The 25,083-nt window shown below is 40.4% G+C and overlaps 1 pseudogene; it reads right to left on the minus strand.

The window, feature by feature from the left end:
* Positions 1-3,279: 3,279 nt before the first annotated feature.
* Positions 3,280-19,045, minus strand: LOC108700030 (annotated as a pseudogene).
* Between the last annotated feature and the right edge of the window lie 6,038 nt (positions 19,046-25,083).

Below are 25,083 nucleotides of genomic sequence, written 5' to 3' on the forward strand. Positions count from 1 at the left end.
TTGCCAAAAATATTTATTTGTAGATGCTGGATCAACAGATACAAATGTAAATAACATGTTTTCACTTTTTATTGTTACTGGTCCCTAATGAAAGCCATTGTCTCATGAGAAAATGTCCACTCTAATAAGGAGCATTCTTTCACAAGCTGCTCTTAGTGCATCATCATTCTCCTTTGATGTTGCAAGTTGTAGTGCACCAGGGGGCCCTTCATGTAAACCCTTTGTTTACCATTCAGGGTATATTAGCAAAGTCAAAGGTATAAGACAGTGCTGTCCAACAGGTGGCCCGTGGGCCAGATGTTCCCCACATTATTAATCGGTTCACACCTCTCTACTCCTCCTGCCCTATGTGCCATACTCTGCCTCCCTACTCTGCATGTGTGTGCCATACTCTGCCTGTGTGTGCGTACTCTCCCTCCCTACTCTGCTTGTTTAGCCATACTCTGCCTTCCTACTCTGCCTGTGTGTGCCACACTCTAGAATCCTGCAGCGGGTTGCGTACCCTCGGGTTACCCACAAAAACTTGCGGTTAGAAGTTCCAGGTGCGGGTATAGACGCATGTCGGCAGTTGTGCAGGTTTGCGGGTTGGGCTGCAGGTCTTCTCAATATCGATTTTTACTACTTTTTTCTGATCACACCTACTTCCGATGATGTAAATTCCGGTTTACAATGACAGCACTTTCTGATTCTTGATGGTCAGAAGGTCACGGGTCCGGTTTGCGGATAAGGTACTTGACGGTCCAATCAAGTAAGAATGCGGGTTGCGGGTCCGGGTTGCGAATTGCAGGTTGTGGGTATGGGTCGGGTACGATTTTCAAAAAATGGACCCGTGCAGGACTCTACCATACTCTGTTTGAGCCATACTCTGCCTCCCTACTCTGCCTGTGTGTGCCATACTCTGCTTCCTACTCTGCCTGTATGTGCCATACTCTGCCTCCCTTCTCTTCCTGTGTGTGCCATACTCTGCCTGTTTAAACCATATCTGCCTGTGTGCCATACTCTGCCTGTGTGTACCCTACTCTGCCTCTGTGTGCCATACTCTGCCTGTGTGTGCCATACTATGCCTGCCCTACTCTGCCTATTTGAGCCATATCTTGCCTCTCTACTCTGCCTGTATGTGCCATATTCTGCCTGTGTGTGCCATACTCTGCTTCCTTACTCTGCCTGTGTGTGCCATACTCTGCCTGCCCTACTCTGCCGTGTGTGCCATACTCTGCCTCCCTACTTTGCCTGTGTGTGCCATACTCTGCCTCCCTACTCTGCCTGTGTGTGCCATACTCTGCCTCCCTACTCTGCCTGTGTGTGCCATACTCTGCCTCCCTACTCTGCCTGTGTGTGCCATACTCTGCCTCCCTACTCTGCCTGTGTGTGCCATACTCTGCCTGTGTGTGCCATACTCACACAGAAAACTAAACAGGGATGAATTCATGACTTCCTGCAAGACTACAGACTGAAAACTTCTCTCATATAAAATAGGACATTTATTGCCAAAAAAGGTTTATTTGCAGATGCTGGATCAACAGATACAAATGCAAATAACGTGTTTTCATTTTTTTTGTTACTGGTCCCAGTGGCGTAACTAGATGTTACTGGGCCCCACAGCAAATTCATTTTATGGCCCCCAACATAACCACATGTTGCCCTTTTTTACCAATATATATTGAAATTGCTCATTAATTAGGGCCTCATGGGGCCCCTATACCTCCTGGGCCCCCCTGCAGCCGCAGGGTCTGCTTCCTCTGTAGTTACGCCCCTGACTGGTCCCTAACGAAAGCCATTGTCTCATGAGAAAATATCCTTTCTAATAAGAAGCATTCTTTCACAAGCTGCTCATCAGTGCATCATCATTCTCTTCTGATGTTTCAAGTTGTAGTGCACCATGTAGGGCCCTTCATGTAAACCCTTTGTTTACCATTCAGGGTATATTGGCAGTAGTCAACACATGCTAGAGTCCTGAAGCTGGCCGGTTACCCGCAGAAAGCTGCGGTACCCTGCGGGTTGCAGGTAGAAGTTTCGTGGAGCGGGTATAGACGCGTGTCAGCGCTTCTCCAGGTTTGCAGGTCGTGGGTCTTCTCAATACCGTGTTTTACTCCGTTTTTTCTTATCACGCCTACTTCCAATGATGTCACTTCTGGTTTACAATGACAGCACTTCCTATATGGTCCTTGATGGTCAGTGGTCGCGGATCGTACTTGCAGATCGGGTTGCGGATAAGGTACTTGTGGGTCGGATAATGGGTCCAAGTGGGTAAGTATGCGGGTTGCGGTTCACAGTCGGGTTCGGTTTAACAAATTGGTTCCGCACAGGACTCTAACACATGCTTCCATTATCAGCCCTCCGCCGTGTCACCTAGAAAAATTCTGGCCCTTAGTACCACAGAAGTTGGACAGCACTTGTATAAGAAAGGGAGTGCCTTCTATCTCTTTGCAGGGAAAAATGAATCTCCCAAAATCCTCCACAAATACAATCCGTAAAAAGAATCCTAGCACTCTTAGCTACAAGAGAGTATCAGGGATATTATATTGTGCAGAATGACTGCATTATTTGGACACAATACATCATGCAAAATTAACCCAATAGGCTGGTTTTGCTTCCAATAAGGATTATTATATCTTAGTTGGGATCAAGTATACGGTACTGTTTTATTATTACAGAGAAAAAGGAAATCATTTTTAAAAATTTGGATAAATTGGAGTCATATGGGAGACAGCCTTTCCTTAATTCAGAGCATTCTGGATAATGGGTTTCCAGATAACAGATCCCATATCTGTACGGTAAACATGTCGACTCAGTAAAACACTTAGGGGCACATTTACTTAGCTTGAGTGAAGGATTAGAATGAAAAATACTTCGAATTTCTAATTTTTTTTTGGCTACTTCGACCATCGAATTGGCTACTTCGACCTTCGACTACGACTTCGAATCGAATGATTCAAACTGAAAATCATTCGACTATTCGACCATTCGATAGTCGAAGTACTGTTTCTTTAAAAAAAACTTCGACCACCTACTTTGTCACCTAAAACCTACCGAGCACCAATGTTAGCCTATGGGGACCTTCCCGAAAAAACAAACAAATGCTCTGTAAAACGGTATTGTTATTGCTACTTTTTTTTACTCATCTTTCTATTCAGGCCTCTCCTATTCATATTCCAGTCTCTTATTCAAATCAATGCATGGTTGGTAGGGTAAACCCTTGCAGCCAGATTTCTGAAATTGCAAACTGGAGAGCTGCTAAATAAAATGCTAAATAAATCAAAAACCACAAATGAAAACAAACTACAAATTGTCAGAATATCACTCTCTACATCATACTAAAAGTTAACTCAAAAGGGATCAACCCCTTTAAGTCTTAGTTTACTAAGACATCTCTAGGAATCCGTGTATTGTTGTTTCTTTCAGTATTTAATATGAGTGGCTATGGCCTATAAAACACTTTTTTTGCAATGGGTTAATGCCTACTTGTATTAGTATGGTCACAGTGCAATTAATAAATGATTGCATAGGCTGAAATTAAAGTAAAACATGCTTTTGTAAAAATTTCCAAAAACAAACCAGTTAGTAAATCTGTTATTGGTGCCTGGGTCAATCACAGGCTGCTAGACACACATACAATATGGAGCAGTGCATAGATATACTATGTTATGAAATGCAATCTATACACCCACTGCATTTCTTGGCATTTATTTTATTTATAATATATGGATTATTCATGTTTAAACTCACCATTCTTATTTGTATAATATCATAGTTATGACATGTTTCTAAACATATAGGCCACTAGGCACATCATCAGTTGAGGCAGTAGACAGGTAATTGCAGGTAAGTCATTAGCCTTCCCCAGTTAAAAACATGATTGCTCTTATTCGCTAGTGCATTTGTTCTCAGCATTTTCATACTCTTCCACTTCACTTGACTCGTTCACAAGCTTTCCATCCACTATAGTCTGGGTGACAATTTTTATAATCTTTTTAGTCTTGATTTCAGGTTCTTTTGAGAAAAAAAATAGTAAAGGTTACTGATCAGCTGCATGATCTAGGTACAATTAGAAGATGACGCACTCTTAGGAGCAGATTTATCAAGGGTCGAAATCAAGGGTAAGTTTTTTTTATTGGCTGAATAGGTCAGTTTTCGAATGAATAGGTCCATTTTCGATCTAATTCGAATCGTATGATTCACATTTTTTCCCAAAAAACTCCTTAGATTTTCCAAAGTCGACCAATTGACTTCAAATAGGTTCTAGGAGATCCCCCATAGGCTAAAGCAGCAATTCGGCAGGTTTTAGATGGCGAATGGTCTAATTCAAATTTTAAAGAGACACTACATGATAAATTTCTAAATTCGAATTTTCACATTTTTTTTCAAATTCAAATCGAATTTGCACTATTCCCTAGTCGAAGTACACAAAAATGAGCTCGAAATTAAATTTTTCACTTCAACCTTTGATAAATTTGCCCCTACATAGTTAGGCTATGGGCATTCAGGCTGCATATTTTGCAGGTTGAGAGAGGCACATCTACTCAGTGCCCCTGCTCGATCAGCCTGTGTGTGGTCATACACAGGCTGAGGTTAGCCCAAATTCTGTAATACTGTAATAAAAATATTTTACTAGATATTAGAAATACTAATTACTGGTAATTTTAATGTTTTACTAGATAATGTGTTTTTTGAACAGATTTCAAATTCTTACTGTTCTTATTTATATTTAACATATATAAGTAAATACAGATTAAGTATACTTACTTTTGGCTTCAGGTGTAATAACCTTTTCCCTTTAAAAATAAATGGAAATTAATTATATAATGATAGTGAAAACATTGATCACATTGCAAACAAAAGAATTACTTGATGTGCAGATCAATACAATGTGAACCCCCTACCAGGGTCAGACTGGGCCAGCGGGGCCTTGGGGAAAAACCCATTGCGCCCCGGCTCTCATGGGCCTTGCTGGCTCAAACCTTCTTCCTACATGAAGCACTGCCGCTCTATCTCCCTCCCTCTCTGACCCTGGTCACTGCCCCAACCTTCCTCTCTGGCCTGGGTTGCTGCTGCTTAATGGCATAGAAAAGCATGGGGGGCCAGAAGGGGGTTGAGGCTAGGATGGGGGGCTGGAGGGGGGATGCGACTTTAGTTTGTAGCTGGTGGGCCTGGGGGGTGGTGTGGGGCCCATAGACCCCCAGTTTGACACTGACCCCTACAGCCATGAAATATGTCAGGCAAATTTTCTACAATTTGCTCTGTGTGATTCAGGTATTGCATTTGCCATAAGCCCAACAATCATTTACAGTTCTGTTCACAATTGTTTTAAAAGCAAAGCAAATAACAAGTGGGACAATTTGAACCTTAGGATCCCATCAGGGAAATTCAGGTCAAATCTTCCTTTTTCATCCCAGTCACTTCATACTTCCCATGGCAGAAATAAATTAAAATCGTCCAGTGGCATTTTTGCAGAACAAAAGCGAATGTTGCGATCACTGCTGATTTTGTAGTTTTGTTTTACATTGTAAAAAGATAATAAATTTTTTTCTGCTAATTGTACTTCTGCTGTCTCCAGCTCACCACTAACCTGAAAAGGAATGTGAAGCTTGTTTGCATAAAGTGAAGGTTATAAATTACACAAAGCTGCAACATTCTCCGGTGTAAAATGTAATTAATGATGTACACATATATAATGATTCTCTTCATACTGATGTGAAATATCTAGAACCAGTGCTTAGACAGGGATAAAATAATACTTACTCATGGTCACCTTCTAGGAGTCGCCTGTACTCTGTGATTTCAGCTTCCAGAGTTTCTTTGATTCTCAACAATGCTTCATATTCAAGCTTGTTGTTTTAAACAGTCCGGGCAAGATCTGACAGATCAAGTTCTACAGAGGATACATGGTTTTGCAGTCTATTCTGCTCGTTCTGGTATCGCAGCTCAGTCGCATCAAGATCCTGTTTTATCATTTTAACCTGCAGATATGAGTAATTTTGTGACAACGCTCTTATTCTGCTGGTAGACTACTAATCATAATGGGGCAAAAGACTTCTTATATTATTTATACTCAATAGCTACATTAATATTGGGGACTAGCGATAAGTGAAATTTTATGATAGGTCTTGCCACAATAAAACCCACTCTAAACGCCAAAATATTGTGTGCAGACAAAATTGTGCTGTCGCCACAAAAAGCCCATTGACAGTAATGTCAGCTTTGCCTATTATTATTGGGCACACATTTACATGGTCACATGAAGTTGATGTGATAATGCTTTAGTTTTAGATCTATAGTTAGAAATCCGGCTGCAGGGGGGCCCAGGAGGTATAGGAGGCCCCATGAGGCCCTACTTAATGAGTAATTTCAATATATATTGGTAAAACTTGACAACCTCTGGATATTTTGGGGGCCCTAAAACAAATTTGCGGTGGGGCCCAGGAACATCTAGTTACGCCAGTGCTCTACAATACTGTATAAGGATTTTGGACAAGCCAACAACGACTTAAGTTTTATTTCTTACTTGGTTGTACAGAGCATTCAACTCCAGCTGTAGGCCTTGTATTTTGCTCTTATGCTCTCGCAGCTCATTTTGTACACTCTGAACCTCTTGGTTCTCCTTTTCCATCTTCATATTAACATTGTCACACTATGAGGCAAGTCACAGTTTTTGAACATGAACAGTTCAGAAATAAATTTTAAATAAAATGACTGCACTCTTTCGAAAAGACTGCATAACAATCATCATTTAAATATCAAACAGTGAAATCGAAATGCCTTTTTTAACTTTAGCCTAATCCAAATTTTATGGGTAGATTTATCAAAGGTCAAATTTGATGTGAATTGATGTGAATTTAATTTTACTCAAATAAACTCGATGTACTAACAACTTGAATGGGAGGTTATTTATGAAAAATTTGAACGTCTAAAATATAATCGAATACGACCTAAAAATTTGATTCGTATTCAATTCGAATATAAACAAAACTCTAATCGAATTTTGCTCCTAAAAAAACTTGAATGTCAGGAAGGCTATTAACATATTTAAATATACCTCTGCCATTGATTTGTAAATTAATTAGGCAGGTTTTTGATGGTGAATATTCTTATTAGAATCTTTCATAGTCGAGATGTGATACATCTCACATTTGAATTTGGTGCTTTTAGATTCAAATTTGTGAGTTTTGACACAAAAAATATAAATCGAACATTTTAAAATCTGCCCCTAAATGTATGTTATTTTACCTGAGACTGGAACAAAGCATCAGCTTCCTCCTTATTTTTCTTCATAATATCTTCATATTGCAAACGTATTTCAGACAAGATAAGGTTGAGATCTGGTCCTTTAACAGCATCTACTTCAACCTCCACCTTTCCTTTGGCCACTGACTCCCTGGCTGCTTCTAGGTCCTGCAACAATGGGAAAGACAGTCAGGCTGTGCAGGAAAAAAGTTACCATTACAGCTGTTAAGAGGATTTACCTAACTTCTTCCATTTTTTTTCTTAAATGCTAAGGGCTGAACTCCACGGCATGCTTACATCCGACAGGTCGCCATGCGATGACACGCATGTGACGTGTCAGATGTGCAGAAGAGAATGGAACTTAATGTAAAATAGTGGGTACAAACTACATGTATCAGACTGTTGGATGAAAACGCTGCACGCTGCAGATGTAAGCGACGTGTTGAATGTAAGCTTGCCGTGGAGTTCAGCCCTAAGACATAAAACTACTAATTATTTACCATCTGTTTGTGTATTCAGAAGAAAATTAAAACAATTGAGAATTCAATGAAAAAGAGTTTCCATAGCTAGTATTATTTATTATAATAATTGTTTATTCATGGCATGGGGTCATATTTTACCAACTTTTTTTAGTAGGATGTACACTTTGTAGCCCATAAGATTATTTAAAAAGAAACTAACACTAACCATACCATTAATTTATATTTACGCCCTACTGCACAGTGCCCACTGCTTCCCAAACTGGATCCCCCCCATGCAGTTCCCCCCCAGTCCGAAGCACAAAGAAAGCCAGTGGGAGAGATTCAGTTGACGCAGTGATGCTGTGGCTTACATCAGACTAATTCTGTCCCTGAATGCCCACAGTTTCACATAGTAAGATAGTGCTGAAAATTATCTAAAGAAAGAGACAAACTCTGGAAAATTACATATCCTCAAGATATTCTGACTTTAGGAGACTTGGCTATTGGGTAGAACACATGCAATTCCTTTTGGGAAATGAATCTCTTTATTGCAGCAAGGCATGGTACCTAAGTTACTTAGCAATTGTACTGTAGTTAGCATGCACTTAGCTGTTTGTGGCGGATACCAGGGTTGGGAACTGCTACTGCTGATCACTGGAATATGAGGGTTTAGCCACGGTGGTTGTAGCCAGGCAGCCTCAATGATCTTTCCTGTGACAGGGCACAGCCTGAACTGGTGCCCTTTGATCTTCTGTAACTAGCAATATTGGCAACCACCTTGATGGGGCAATTCTTTTCCCCCTGCTGTCCTGAAGCGGCTTCAACTTTTGTCCTAAGGTGGCTATAGTGGTCTCATCCAAGGGAACCACCAGTCCAAGGGTTACCAATCATTTTAGGGAGTATAAGAAAAATCCAAAGTGGAAGAGTCAGACTGCTAGTAAAGCAGTAGCCCAAGTAGTTATGAAATTAAGAAATCTTTATTAGGACAGGCATTAGCCTAACGTGTTTCGTGCCGAAATGGGCTGTTACTCATAAGTTGTTAGTCTCCCCTCAATACAGTCTTTTTAAAGAGGTGTCGACCAATAAAAAACTGGAAAAATATAGCTCCCATAACAACAAGCATGGGCCGAATTTCATTTGATTCAGAGACAAACCTTGAATAGACTTTTGACTTTTTTTACCTCAGTAACCTTGCCCAGTCTTAATAATTTTTAGATGTGCCATAATTTTGCTTGAAAGAACACATTATGGTATGGATGTCATCTGGTTGATTAGCTTTCCTTTGAAGCTTCACCTTTTGTTAGCAAATCCAACACTTATATAGGGAAGGGTATTGCTTCTTTAATCAAACAGTATGATTACTGTTGATTCAAAATGGGAACCAATGGAATTTATAAGAGTTTATATATGGTACCTTTGCGTGGCTGTTTTGAAGGGTTAACCACTCGTTCTTCAAACCTTCTAACTCAACTTTAATGCTAATGTTTATTGTGTCATGGTCTTCCTTTACTTTTCTTAGTGAGCGAATGTCCTTTTCTACAGATTGGCAAACAGCAGATTCTGTGCTCCATCTAGTACAAACAAAAGTAGATATTTGTACTTTGTTGATTTAATGTTTTTACAATTCAAGACAATTCAAGCATTTGCAGTGTTAGTACATTGGAATGTAGGTAAAATAAGAAATATAACAGAAATTATTGTTTGGGTTTAATTTACTTTCCCTTACCTAGATATCAAATGTACAAATATAGCAAAGGGGGAGCTTATAAGGCAAGATAACTTGCAACCTAATGTTAGTTTATTGGAATGTACACATGTTTTCTGGCCCCTCTTCAACATGTGTGACTAAGGCTAGGGCCACACGGGGGGCCAAAATTAGTTATCTGAAATTTGCTGGCTGCCCTACCGCGGGCAGTAGCCTACTCTCTCTTCCGCATTCAGAAGTGTTGAATTGGAAGCAGCGAGACCAGACTTCAATTAATTTTGGCTCAAAAAACAGAGACTTGCAGTTCTTCAACAAAATCCGTCCAGTCTGGTCGCGCCACTTCCAGTTCAACACTTATATGAATGTGCCATACAGTTTTGATTTCTGGCACTCATCAGGACATTGTTGAATTATAGAGGGTACAGAGAAGGGCAACTAAGCTGGTGAAAGGTATGGAAAATCTTAACTATGAGGAACGACTGGCCAAATTGGGGATGTTCACAATGGAGAAGAGGCGCTTAAGGGGTGATATGATAACTATGTATAAATATATAAGAGGATCATATAATTATTTCTCTAATGCTTTATTTACCAGTAGGTATTTCCAGTTGATGCAATGTCACCCATGCCAATTAGAAGAAAGAAGTTTCTGGCTAAATATTCTGAAGGGTTTTTTTTACAAAGAGAGCTGTGAAGATGTGGAATTCTCTCCCTGAATCATACAGGCTGATACATTAGGTAGCTTTAAGGGGTTGAATGTCTTTTTATCAAGTGAGGCAATACAGGGTTATGGAAGATAGCTTATAGTAAAAGTTGATCCAGGGACTGGTTTGATTGCCATCTTGGAGTCAGGAAGGATCCCCCCCCTCTGAGGCAAATTGGAGAAGCTTCAAATAAGGTTTTTTGACTTCCTCTGGATTAACTAGCAGTTAGGCAGGTTAAAATAGAGTTAAAAGGTTGAACTTGATGGACACATGCAGGCCCAGATTTGTGATGCCACAAAAGCCTGGGCCTAGGATAACAAAATATGAGGGGTGGCATGCCACCCAGCTGCTTTCTGAGGAGCACTGCTCCAGTGCATACACGCCTGCGTTCGCAGGGAGGGGGGCAGTGCAAAAAAAAAAAATACTGTTTGAGTTTCAATGTTTTCCCCTTAAATAGACAGCAGGATATTCTGAACACATTTCTGCATAACATTTATATGAACATAAATAGATAATGCCTTGATGATGTTTTTTTAAGGACAATGGGTCAGCAGATGGAAGCAAAACAGCTGGTTCTATTATGTGTATTTATGCAAATGTACAGCATAGTAATTTATAGGCAATATATATATTTAGCCCTCAGTGAAAAAACAGCGTTCAATGGACATTGATTACAGGTAATGCTAGAATGCACATAAAAAATAAAACAAGTTAGGGACCGCCATTCGGGGTTTACCTTGACGTGGTATGGTGGCTTATCAATTTTATGATCATAACTTTGTAACAAAATAACCCCTGTTTGGGGTACATATGCAATAGCATTTATTATACTTATATATATATACTTTAAAGCCTTTAGAGTGCTCCCACAACCCCCCTGTTTTGATATTATATATATATATATATATATATATATATATATATATATATATATATATATATATATATGTAATTAGGAGCACTCACGGGTATCGTGAAATAGAGGTTTTTATTGTAGTTTTACAGACTACCCCACATCAACACGTTTCGGTTCTCTCTGAACCGTCGTCAGGATGCCTGACGACGGCTCATAGAGAACCGAAACGCGTTGATGTGGGGTAGTCTGTAAAATTACAATAAAAACCTCTATTTCACAATACACGTGAGTGCTCCTAATTACATCTATACATGCTCTTTTATGAGGAGCACCCGGGACTTGAGATATATATATATATATATATATATATATATATATATATATATATATATATATTATACCTGTAATAGTGCAGAAGAATACAAATGCCTTTGTTGTGTATAATAATATAGGCCTATTGTCATAGAGAATACATACTTGACGTGGAAGTCATCTGCAGCCAGTTTGTTGTTATCAATTTCCTGCTCAAGCTTGGTGTTTTGTGAGACAGATTCTGCAATCTGAAATATGAAGTAAGACTGTAGGTTGTAACAGTCACATCCCTTAATGGAATAACCATTATTAGTGACTCTGAAGTTTATCTTTATCAGATAAGAAATCTCAAAGCAGCGAATTTATATTGATGCCAATGTAAGTGCAAGGAAACCACTTGTTTGAGATGCACACATTTCAGATGGAAATTATCCGTATAAAAGAGTTGTGTGTGTGTGTGTAACCAGTACTGGTATGGGACCTGCTATACAGCATGCTCAGGACCTGGGGTTTTCCAGAGAAGGGATCTTTCCAATATCTGGATCCTTAAGTCTACTTAAAAATGATTTAAACATTAATTAAACCCAATAGCATTGTTTTTCCTTCATTAAGGATTTATTATGTTAGTTGGGATCAAGTACAAGGTTTCAGTATAACAGGGAAAAAGGAAATCATTTATATATTCTTTTTTCATTTGATTATAATGAAGTCATTCTGGATAACAGGTTTCTGCATAACAAATCCTATACCTGTACTAAACATAATTTCACCCTATCAGTTATTCCAGACATTGATGGCTACTATAATGCTTGGAGCCGCTTCTCATAGACAATGTGGCATATTCACTAAAGGGCGAATTTTCACCAGTGAATGCTCTGCCACATTTCGCGCTACTTTGCCAAGAGAAAATTCGTTACCACTACGCTAATTCACTAAAATGCGAAGTCGCGTCTTTAATTAATTCGTCAGCATGAGCATTTCATAGCAAACTTTTGCTAACATTCACTTCTTTTTTTTTTAAACTCAGGTAGTTTATTGAAAACATAAAAGGACAGGAGTCATAAACGTTTGTACAGCAGGAGCACAAACAAAAAGAAAAAAAAAAAAAGGAAACATAGCATTGTCCAACAAGTCAGTAACAGGATATATGCATGTAGTATATATATGTTACACTATACATCAACATCCGTACAGAAGGCAATATGAGAGAGCTATACAAATCAAACTGATACAGAAACAAGAACTTTAGAGTCATAACAGCACCATAGCACCGAAACAGTGATTCACCCAGGAGTTGAGCTGCCATGTGGAAGGGGGAATTCATCCAACCAGGGACCCCAAATCCTACTAAATTTAGCAGGGACCCCCCGTTTCAAATAGACGAGTTGTTCAATGTTGGATACAACTATCATACTTTGCTTCCAGCAAGCAAACGTGGGAGGAGCGACGTTCCTCCAATTCTGAGTAATAAGTTTCTTGGCCAACAGTAAAGCCTCCTGTAAGAAAAGCAGCTGATACTGGGTAAGGTTTAGATCCTGTAAAACAGCCAAAACACACACTTTTGGCGATCTATCTATCTGTATTTGCAAAACCCGATCCAAGGTGTCCAAGATAGACCCCCAGTACGGCACAATCTTGCTACAACTCCACAACATATGCAAAAGAGACCCTTTTTCCAGGGCACATCTAGTACACAGATCCGGAGTAGCAGGATTAATAAAATGTAACCTAGCAGGGGTATAATACGCTCTATGGAAAATATATAATTGAACGGTGCGAAATCTATAATTAGGGGAAACCAAAAGGATAGAGTCTTGCGCTTCTTGCCATTCCTCCTCAGAAATAGCACCCACATCAGCCTCCCATTTGTGACAAAGCTCCTGAAGATTACTACCATGAGCACCCTGTAATAGCCTAGCGTACAGCATGGTGACTAGACCTTTAGTATGGCCCCTGTTGACATAGAGCAGAAACGGGTGGGTAGAGAGAGAAATGGTACTATGCTTGTGAGCTGCTTTAAGGCCACGGTTAAGTCTATAGTAATTTAGCCACTGGTTCTGCGGGAGGTGATGGAGATCCCTCAACTGAGCAAAAGAGATCGGCTTGCCATCCAGCCAGACATCTCCCACAGTCGTAATACCACATTGAACCCACTGAGGCATGGGCCCGAGCTTGGCAATGGCTGGGTAAATCTGGTTATTCCAAAGTGGTGTAATAGGATCAGTAGTGGAGGACTTTATCACCCTGTTAGCTAGATGCCAGATTTTACGTAGGGATTGGAATAGAGGCAGACTCAGTGCTTGGTTTGAGATGCACGTGGACTTACTCAGAAACCATCCAATGGGATTTAAATCCAACCCTGTCAACTGCGCCCAGAGAGAGTGAAGAGTCCTGTGATGAGCATTCTCCACCCATGTAACTAAATGCCCCAATTGAGCTGCCAAGTAATATAAGTGCATGTCCGGCAGAGCAAGGCCTGCTTTGGATTTAGCACGCATCAAAGTTTCCAGCTTAAGTCTAGGTCTGGAGTGGGCCCAAATCAACTGCCGAAATAAGACATTAATTTTAACAAAGTAGGATTTAGGAATCCACACCGGAGCGTGCTGAAGCACATACAAAAGTTTAGGCAAAAAGAGCATCTTAATAAGCTGAACCCTACCAGAAGGACCAATAGGTAAGTTGGACCAAGATTTCAGCCTAGTCCCCATCCAGTCCAAAGGCGGATCCAGATTCAACTGTTGATAGGACCCAAGGGTAGCCGACACTGCCACCCCAAGGTATGTAAATTCAGTAACAATTTGGAAGGGAAAGGTTTCAGGGCACTCATCGTCTGTAAGTGGATCCAACAATAAAGCCACGGACTTGGACTGATTTAATTGTAAACCAGACATCCTGCCAAACTCCAACAAAGTACTCATGGCATTATTCAAGGAAGCACCTCTGTCGCCTAAGGAGAGTAAGGCGTCATCCGCATATAATTGGATCTTGTCCTCCCTATGTCCAAGCTTAAAACCAGAAATAGTTGCATGATTCCTAATTAAATGGGCTAAGGGCTCAATAGCCAGTGCGAACAAAAAGGGGGAGAGGGGACACCCTTGTCTCGTTCCCCTGTGTAACAGAAAGGGAGCAGTCAATGCATTATTGATTCTTAATTTTGCTGAGGGGGCCACATATAACAATTGAACCAGGGCAATAAATTTGGGACCAAAACCAAAGGACTGCAGCATGTGCCAGAGATATCCCCACTCCACCGTATCGAACGCCTTGGCAATATCTAAAGCCACAACCGTTCTATGGCCTTGATTATCATGTGAGAGGCTGAGATTAGCAAACAATCTGCGTATATTCAGAGCTGTAGATTTACCAGGTATAAAACCCGTTTGGTCCTCATTGACTAAACTAGTGATAACTGAGCCCAACCTCAAAGCAAGAACCTTCGCCAAAATTTTTATGTCTGACGTTAACAATGAAATGGGGCGGTAGGCATCACAATGCCTAGGATCCTTGCCAGGTTTTCCTAGCAAGACTATCGTAGCTTCATACATAGAAGGTGGTAACGATTTATTATCTAGCGAGTCCTTAATGGTTTTGGCAAGTGTGGGGACAATCACTTCCTGGAACCGTCTGTAAATTTCAATGGGAAGCCCATCGGGACCAGGCACCTTCCCAACTGGAAAGGACGCCACGGCCTCGATCAGCTCTTGCTCGGTTATGTCAGCTTCCAGGCTATCAACCTGGTCAGGGTGAAGAGTGGGCAGGTTTATACCCCGGAAATAGTCTTGCAGTTCCTCCGAGGAAGCTGTTAACCTCGAAGTATAAAGAGAGGAGTAATAGTCCTGTAAAGTAGACATAATGTCATTAGGGTGATGGTGGAGCACCCCGTGTGAGTCATATAACTCTGATATTACCGGAGGCGAGGACTGAGCTTTAGATAAATATGCCAAAATTTTTCCAGCTCTTTCCCCATGTTCAAAGAAAGTTGCCCTGGAAAACAGTAATTTCTTTTTAGCTTGGTTGTGCATATGGGTGGTATAGGCCTGCTCAGCAACTTTCAAAGCAGCCAAATTGGTAGGAGAGGATTGGTAATTGACTTGCACAGCAAGGGCATCCACCTGGTCAGCTAATTGCCGTTCCGTGAGATGGGAAGCTTTCTTAACTGCTTTAATTTCGGAGTGTAAAGTAGATCGCAAATTGGCCTTAAACGCCTCCCACACCACTGCAGGAGATGCAGAATCCTGATTTAAGGCAAAATATTGTGTAATGGAATCAGCAATAGCATCATCATTATTAATTATTGTCAGCCATATTGGGTTAAAGGACCATCTCACAGTGTCCCGATGCAGGAGGTCAGTGTGCCACGTTAGCTTGAGAGGGGCATGGTCCAATATACCTCTAGTTTGATACTGCACAGATTGAACTGCAGGTAGCAAGTGTTTAGACAGAAACATCATATCTATTCTAGACAGTGCCATATGGGATACAGAGAAACAAGAATAACCCTGTTCCGTCGGATGCAAGTATCTCCATATTTCAGTTAAGGAAACATCAGACATTAGGGCAGCTAAGTTGGTTGCACGATTAGCAGAAACAGTACCCGCCCCTCTCAATCTATCCAGCTGCTCATTTAAAACAGTGTTGAAGTCACCAGCACAGATAATGTGGGCGTGGGGAAAGCCAGCAATGTACGATACAAACTGCACTATGCAGTCATCAGCATAGGGTGGAGGGATATAGATATTTGCTAAAATAGTGGGAGCAGAATCAATGAGACAGTTAAGAAAAAGAAATCGCCCTTTAGGATCAGATTTTAAATCAATCAACTTAAAGTTAACTGTTTTTTTAATCAAAATCGATACCCCACCAGTATACGGGGAATAAGTGGCATGGAACGCCCAGCCAACCCACGGACGCCTAAGGGCCAGTATCTTGCTACCCGTGAGGTGGGTCTCCTGCAGCAGTATAATACCCGCACCCAAGGACTTGACATGGTCCAAGACCAATTTACGCTTAACCCTATCATTTAGCCCCCTAACGTTCCAGGAAAGAATTGCAGGCTTCAAAGTAGCAGACATTGTGATAGACAGGCATCATTAACAAGAGTCACCAAGAGCTGACCTCCCCAATCAAAGTGAAAACTGGCCTGACAAGAGAACAGCATAGCACTACCTGAGTAACAACAAAAAACATTCAACAGAACATTACCCATACCCGTCCCGTTATTTGGGAGGGTCCCACCCTTTCTGCCCGGCCCAAACTGAGGCAGAATTTGCTCCCCAAACTGAAAACTAAAACACATTTAGTAGGGCAAGTTTAACTACTCAAAGGCTGTATTTTACAGCCGTAGAAGAGGCAAATAAAGTACTTTGTAAGTCCAGGGTCCTTTGGTCCGCCGGCCAAGTACACCTGAGAGGCGTGAGCCATGACATAGCATAGAACTGAACAGTAATGGTTATAAAACCACATAAAAATATCCATCAAAGTATGGTAAAACATAGAGTAATAGAAAAACCATGCTCACGCATATATAATGTTCCCGAAGAGGATCAGAACTGGTAAAAAGGAAATAAAAGGAAAAAAAAAAAATTATATAAATAATCCAACAGCATTCGTTACATATTCATTGTCCCCATCATCCTAGTATCCGGAAATAAAAAATAGAAAGAACCAACTGGTATATCCCAAAGGCAAAACTGTATCCAAGGTAAGGCCTATGGTGCCGAATTCTCAAGCCACGCTGCAGCATCCTGTGGAGAGGAAAAGAACTGCGTACTGCCATTGCGTTGAACCCTCAACTTGGCAGGGTACATCATGGCGTATTCAATCTTTTTATCTCTCAGCCTTTTCTTAATTTCCTGAAAACGTGACCTCTGGCGTTGCACTTCCAGGGAAAAATCAGGATACAAGGAGATTCTTGTGTTCTCAAATGATAAATGTGGCTGGGTTCTCGCCATTCTAAGAAGGGCATCACGATCTTTAGCATTGAGCAGCCTTGCTATAATCGCCCTTGGAGGAGTCCCTGGAATCGGCGGGCGCATCGGGATCCGGTGAGCCCGCTCCACAGTAAAAGTAGTTGAAAGCATGGCAGCATCAAACGACCCCTTCAACCATTGCTCAATAAATTTTTCCGGTTCTTGCCCCTCCACCCTCTCAGGGAAGCCCACAAACCTGACGTTATTACGACGAAGTCTGTTCTCCAGATCGTCTACTTTGGTTAGGGACATCGTGAGGGACTGTTGGAGATCACTAATTTGTTGTGGTAAGGGAGTAGTCAGATTCTCCAAGGCACTGATACGCAGTTCCGCCTCCCCCGTGCGTTTGCGGAGTTTCTGAATATCTTGCTTAAGAATAGAAAATTCTACCTTGAGTTCCTCCGTTTTTGCTGTAATCAAAGTAGTGCAAGAGTCCCTAGACGCCTTGATTTCAGCGAGCAGGTCCGCCAATGTGGGTTCCGTCAGCGCAGCCGGGCTGTGTAGGGGTGACGAACTTGGCGATGAGGTATGCGAGGCAGCGCCATCTTTGTTAGGCCGCTCACAACGAGCAAACTTTTCAAGCCGCGTCGTAGCCTCTGTAGTTTTCTTAGGCAGTTTACCGGGGCCCATTGCACAGCACAAGGATAGTCAGCTGCCGGTGTAGGTAATAACCCAAGTTTAGCAGGGAATGAATCCTCTTGTTCAGGAATCAATAGCAAAGGCCGGCGGAGCCCCACGAAAACACGTCTTCTCACATCAAGAGAGAAACCACGCCCCCGCTAACATTCATTTCTGCCTACGAAACCTTGTTAGTACTCTTCCACTTAGGTCAATTTCAATAGGGCGGGTACATATAGTTCATATATATGTCTTTATTAGAGATGTTGGTGCAAATGTTTGAAGTGGCCACTTATTATTACACATGTCCAAGGAAGCAAAATAAAGACAAAAGAGATCCTCTAATGCCCTAAACATGAGCCCACCCTAGAACAAATTGCCCCTAAAATGTTTGGAAAAAAATGTTAACACAAAAATCTTTAATAGTTACAAGGCAATTCCTCTTTAAAATATGAAAAAACGCCAGTGTTTTTTTTTTACACCTTTCATGACTTTTCAGCATACAGGATATGATGTCACTAACATAAGACTGAGGAAGATGTAGTTTCATTTTTATGAGTTTGCCAGGTCAAAGCTGGAGAAGGAAACTCTGGCGAAAGGTAACGTCCTGTAAAATTTGTCTGGTGATAGGGCGCAAAGCTGGCACAGGTATTGATGTGACAATATCAAATCAAAGCAAATACAACGTATTGTGTGACTACTATCCACACATCTGACCTCACCTGATTTTGAAGATCCTTGATGAGGCTGAGCTGCGCACTATAACTTTTCTGTAGTGGCTTTTGATCCAATATTTTCTGTTGTATTTGGGATTCCAGTTGCTTGTTAGATTTTTCCAGTGCTCCAACTTTCTCCAAGTATGTAGCCAGTCTACTATTCAGATTCTGCATAACCTCCTTGTCGTCTCTTAACCCACTGGGAAGTATTGGGGAAGCAGTAATCTTTGTCGACATAGACACGGCGCAGGGTGCCCCATCTTGAGAAAGACTGACAGCTGAGGTTTTGAAGTTTGTTGACCCAGCAGGTACAAAACACAGGGAGGCCATGATTGATGCTAATGGGAAAAAATTCAAATATAATGACACAAACACTTTTTTCTGACCCTCTATTCTATCACAACACAAGTCCATGTATTTCATTCTGGATTTTCATAACACAATAAAAAAGACAAACATCCATAAAGTTCAACCTGTTATGTCATATAAGCTGCCTAACTGCTAGCTGATCCAGAGGAAGGCAAAAAAAATCCCATCAGAAGCCTCTCCAATTTGCCTCAGAGAGGGAAAAATTCCTTCCTGGCTCCAAGATGCCAATCGGACCAGTCTAGTGATCACTCTAGTCAAAATAGTCAGCACAACCTTGTTAAATCTTCTTACTTTCTTTATGTGGGTGCAGGTTCTCCAGTGGCCACTTCCCACCAGCAAATACAGCCAAAGTACGGTATGAACAGCACCAAAAATCTTGTAAAAGTTAAAATGCCTTCATTGCTCAAGTGTCGGGCATTACCGCAACGTTTCAGGCCTCATTTGGCCCTTTTTCAGTCTAGTGATCACTAACAACCCAGAACATATAGCAAATGTTCAAGTAACTAAACTCCTGGGTAATATTGACCATAATGTGGTCTCATTTAATGTTTGGTGCAAAAAACAAATATAAACCGGGGCAACAAATACCCTGAATTTCAGAAGAGCACATTTTAACTATTTAAAGGCTGCCTTTCTTCAAAGCATAGAATGGGGCGTTAAGTTTTCTGCTAAAAACACACAACAGAAATGTAAATGTAAATTGTTATTTAAAATGATATTAAATCATCGCTGTTCTCAGTTTATTCCCTTAAGAGGCATAGAAGCATTAAAGGGATACTGTCATGGGAAAAAATGACAGTTAATAGTGCTGCTCCAGCAGAATTCTGCACTGAAACCCATTTCTCAAAAGAGTGAACAGATTTTTTTATATTCAATTTTGAAATCTGACATGGGGCTAGACATATTGTCAATTTCCCAGCTGCCCCAAGTCATGTGACTTGTGCTCTGATGAACTTCAATAACTCTTTACTGCTGTACTGCAAGTTGGAGTGATATCACCCCCCTCCCTTATCCCCCCCAGCAGCCAAACAAAAGAACAATGGGAAGGTAACCAGATAACAGCTCCCTAACACAAGATAACAGCTCCCTAACACAAGATAACAGCTGCCTGGTAGATCTAAGAACAACACTCAATAGTAAAAACCCATGTCTCACTGAGACACATTCAGTTACATTGAGAAGGAAAAACAGCAGCCTGCCAGAAAGCATTTCTCTCCTAAAGTGCAGGCACAAGTCACATGACCAGGGGCAGCTGGAAAATTGACAAAATGTCTAGCCCCATGTCAGATTTCAAAATTGAATATAAAAAAATCTGTTTGCTCTTTTGAGAAATGGATTTCAGTGCAGAATTCTGCTGGAGTAACACTATTAACTGATGCTTTTTGAAAAAAAAACATTCAGAATTAGTTAATAGTGAAAAAAGAAAAGCATTTTAAAACTACAAGTAAAGGATAGAAGCTGCATGCAATGAGTTTAAAACAAAATGTTTTTGAAGTACAGTATCCATTATCTAGAAACCCACTATCCAGAAGGCTCTGAACTATGGAAAGGCCTTCTCCCATTTTTAAAATTGATTTCCTTTTTCTCTGCAATAATAGTACTTTGTACTTGATCCAAACTAAGATATAATTAATCCTTATAGGAAGCACAACCAGCCCATTGAGGTTATTTAATGATTACAGGATTTTCTAGTAGACTATGAAGATTCAAATTATGGAAAAATCTGTTTTCTAGAAAACCTCAGGTCCTGAGTATTCTGGATAACAGGTCCCTTACCTGTACTGCTACAGCAGTAGTGTAACTAAAGTATCTTAAGAGCAGGATAATTATTTGACCTTGCAGTTTATTCAAACACCCTGGACTTCAGTTGCCACTAGGTTCTTAATTCATTTCCCTTTATCCAACTATTTTCCTCATACCCAAATTGTGAGATGGCCCCTTCTCAATGCAATTTTATTTTAATCAGTGGAAGATTTAACATATTGGTAACCCAGGGCCTATATTTTCAAGGGAGCCCAGTGCTGTAGGGTTTGAGTGTGGTCAGGACACAAATTGGGACTGAAGAAATAATTTTTTTTAATTCCAAGGTATTAAAGGATACATGTACCGTAAATATGAATTCATTTTGGTACCACCTGCAGGTCATTTTCCAACCATTATGACCACCAAGTAGTCAAGAAAGAAGTTGTCAGGAGAAAGAAAGAGGCCGCTCTGATGTTCTTCTAATAAAGAAAAAATATTAAACCTTTCTCAAATCTTTCTGAAGCAATCAGGTTGCTAGGGTGCAAATTACCCTAGCAACCATGTCATGCTTCTTATAAGCGATTGAAATATGAATAAGAGAGGCCTGAATAGAAAGACGAGTAATAAAAAGTAGCAATGATGATATATTTGTAGGCTTACAGAGCATTTGTTTTTTTAGATGGGGTCAGTGACCCAAGTTGAAAGCTGAAAAAGAATCAGAAGAAAAAGGCAAATATTTAAAAAAAACTATAAAAAAATAATGAAGACCAAATGAAAAGTTGCTTAGAATTCACCATTCTGGAACATACAAACAATTAATTCAAAGGTGAACCACCCCTTTATTATTATGTGAAAAAAAATAAATGTAAATTGCCATAGTGCTTAGCATAGCACCCTAATCAATTTTACATTCACTTGTTTGAATAGAGGTCGAAACACATGATGTAAGCAAATAAAAACAAAAGCAGTTTAACCCTTTCCCTGCCAGCCGTTTTGTCCTAGATGCGAACATCTACTGCCAAGCAGTTTTTAGATATTTTGCACTCTTTCACTTTAAGGGCCTTTCCTGGGGTGGTCTTTTAGTTAACCCAGGAAAACAATATATTGTTTTTTTCAGGACAACCTGAACTTTCACAATATGCAAGAATTTTGGTGTAATTCTACTTCTCTAAAAAAATATTGGATTCTAAGTGTCAAATAAAATGAAAAAAATCATGTTGCACGAAGAACAATCACATATATCAGAAACATCATTCATTTTACGTACGAGAACACAGCTGATTTAGAAAGGTCTATGTCTCCTGAACGCGACAATACCAAATATATATAGTTTTATGGAGATTTCTCACTTGTATAGCTCAAAATCTACAAGCAGTACACAACCAAATTTCCAAAGCAACACTCCCCAAACGGCATACTTTTGATTTCAAGGCCAAACATTCCACTAACAGTAGGTTTACCCAAGAAAACTACCCATTACTAGAAAGAACAGATTCTGGTGAATCAAAAATGGGTAGAAATATCTTTGTACTCCAAACCACCAAGTTGCAATTGTTTCCTAAAGTTATAGTGTTTTATAGAAATTGGTGAATTTTTTGAAAAATGACCTCAAAGCTTCCACTCTACAGCAACATATCTCCCACACATCATTAGGTATCAATGTAAAACACCCCAAATATAAAATCCTGGGTCCACTGAACAGTTTGATGCCCAATATGAATAGATGTACCCAAGCACGTGGCATAGGAGGCCCCAAAAGGAAGACCCCCCGTTTGTTCTGTAATTTCAGATACTGCAAAATCAACACATTTACATCGTTTTGGGGGGCGGCAAAGGTAGAAAACAGTACGTTCACCCCAGAAAACCATATATTTTCGGAAAGTACACATTCCCCTGAATCTAAATTGGGTATGCATGTCTTTCTACGCCAAAGTACCAAGCCGCAAATCATTCCTAAATTTGGTGATTTTGGGGACATTTCCAAAAATGACTTCAAAATTTCGACCCTGCAGCATCGTATTACCCACATACTTTTAGGTATCAAGACAAATCACCCCAAATATGAAAGCCTGGGGTCCTCTGAACAGTTTGATGCCCAATATGTATAGGTGTACCCAAGCACGTGGCGTATAGGGGCCCCAAAACGAAGACCCCCATATGGTCTGTCATTTCAGGTACTGCAAAATCAACACATTTACATTGTTTTGAGGGGGGCAAATGTAGAAAAAAGTAAGTTCACCCCAGAAAACCATATATTTTCGGAAAGTACACATTCCCACGGATCTAAATTGGGTATGCATGTCTTTGTACTCCAAAGTACCAAGCCGCAAACCATTCCTAAATTTGGTGATTTTGGGGACATTTCCAAAAATGACTTCAAAATTTCGACCCTGCAGCATCGTATTACCCACATACTTTTAGGTATCAAGACAAATCACCCCAAATATGAAAGCCTGGGGTCCTCTGAACAGTTTGATGCCCAATATGTATAGGTGTACCCAAGCATGTGGCATATAGGGGCCCTAAAAGGAAGACCCCCATATAGTCTGACATTTCAGGTACTGCAAAATCAACACATTTACATTGTTTTGGGGGGGCAAAAGTAGAAAACAGTAAGTTCACCCCAGAAAACCATATATTTTCGGAAAGTACACATTCCCACGAATTCAAATTGGGTATGCATGTCTTTCTACGCCAAAGTACCAAGCCGCAAATCATTCCTAAATTTGGTGATTTTGGTGACATTTCCAAAAATCACCTCAAAATATCTACCCTGCAGCATCGTATTACCCACATACTTTTAGGTATCAAGAGAAATCACCCCAAATATGAAAGCCTAGGGTCCTCTGAACAGTTTGATGCCCAATATGTATAGGTGTACCCAAGCACGTGGCATACAGGGGCCCCAAAAGGAAGACCCCCATATAGTCTGTCATTTCAGGTACTGCAAAATCAACACATTTACATCGTTAGGGGGGGGGCAAAAGTAGAAAACAGTAAGTTCACCCCAGAAAACCATATATTTTCGGAAAGTACACATTCCAACGAATCCAAATTGGGTATGCATGTCTTTCTACGCCAAAGTACCAAGCCGCAAACCATTCCTAAATTTGGTGCTTTAGGTGACATTTCCAAAAATCACCTCAAAATATCTACCCTGCAGCATCGTATTACCCACATACTTTTAGGTATCAAGACAAATCACCCCAAATATGAAAGCCTAGGGTCCTCTGAACAGTTTGATGCCCGATATGTATAGGTGTACCCAAGCACGTGGCATACAGGGGCCCCAAAAGGAAGACCCCCATATAGTCTGTCATTTCAGGTACTGCAAAATCAACACATTTACATCGATTTGGGGGGGGCAAAAGTAGAAAACAGTAAGTTCACCCCAGAAAACCATATATTTTCGGAAAGTACACATTCCAACGAATCCAAATTGGGTATGCATGTCTTTCTACGCCAAAGTACCAAGCCGCAAATCATTCCTAAATTTGGTGATTTAGGTGACATTTCCAAAAATCACCTCAAAATATCTACCCTGCAGCATCTTATTACACACATACTTTTAGGTATCAAGACAAATCACCCCAAATATGAAAGCCTAGGGTCCTCTGAACAGTTTGATGCCCAATATGTATAGGTGCACCCAAGCATGTGGCATATAGGGGCCCTAAAATGAAGACCCCCATATAGTCTGTCATTTCAGGTACTGCAAAATCAACACATTTACATCGATTTGGGGGGGGCAAAAGTAGAAAACAGTAAGTTCACCCCAGAAAACCATATATTTTCGGAAAGTACACATTCCAACGAATCCAAATTGGGTATGCATGTCTTTCTACGCCAAAGTACCAAGCCGCAAATCATTCCTAAATTTGGTGATTTAGGTGACATTTCCAAAAATCACCTCAAAATATCTACCCTGCAGCATCGTATTACACACATACTTTTAGGTATCAAGACAAATCACCCCAAATATGAAAGCCTAGGGTCCTCTGAACAGTTTGATGCCCAATATGTATAGGTGTACCCAAGCATGTGGCATATAGGGGCCCTAAAATGAAGACCCCCATATAGTCTGTCATTTCAGGTACTGCAAAATCAACACATTTACATCGATTTGGGGGGGGCAAAAGTAGAAAACAGTAAGTTCACCCCAGAAAACCATATATTTTCGGAAAGTACACATTCCAACGAATCCAAATTGGGTATGCATGTCTTTCTACGCCAAAGTACCAAGCCGCAAATCATTCCTAAATTTGGTGATTTAGGTGACATTTCCAAAAATCACCTCAAAATATCTACTCTGCAGCATCGTATTACCCACATACTTTTAGGTATCAAGAGAAATCATCCCAAATATGAAAGCCTAGGGTCCTCTGAACAGTTTGATGCCCAATATGTAT

This window comes from Xenopus laevis, chromosome 8S (genome assembly GCF_017654675.1).
Source record: "Xenopus laevis strain J_2021 chromosome 8S, Xenopus_laevis_v10.1, whole genome shotgun sequence".
Taxonomy (NCBI): domain Eukaryota; kingdom Metazoa; phylum Chordata; class Amphibia; order Anura; family Pipidae; genus Xenopus; species Xenopus laevis.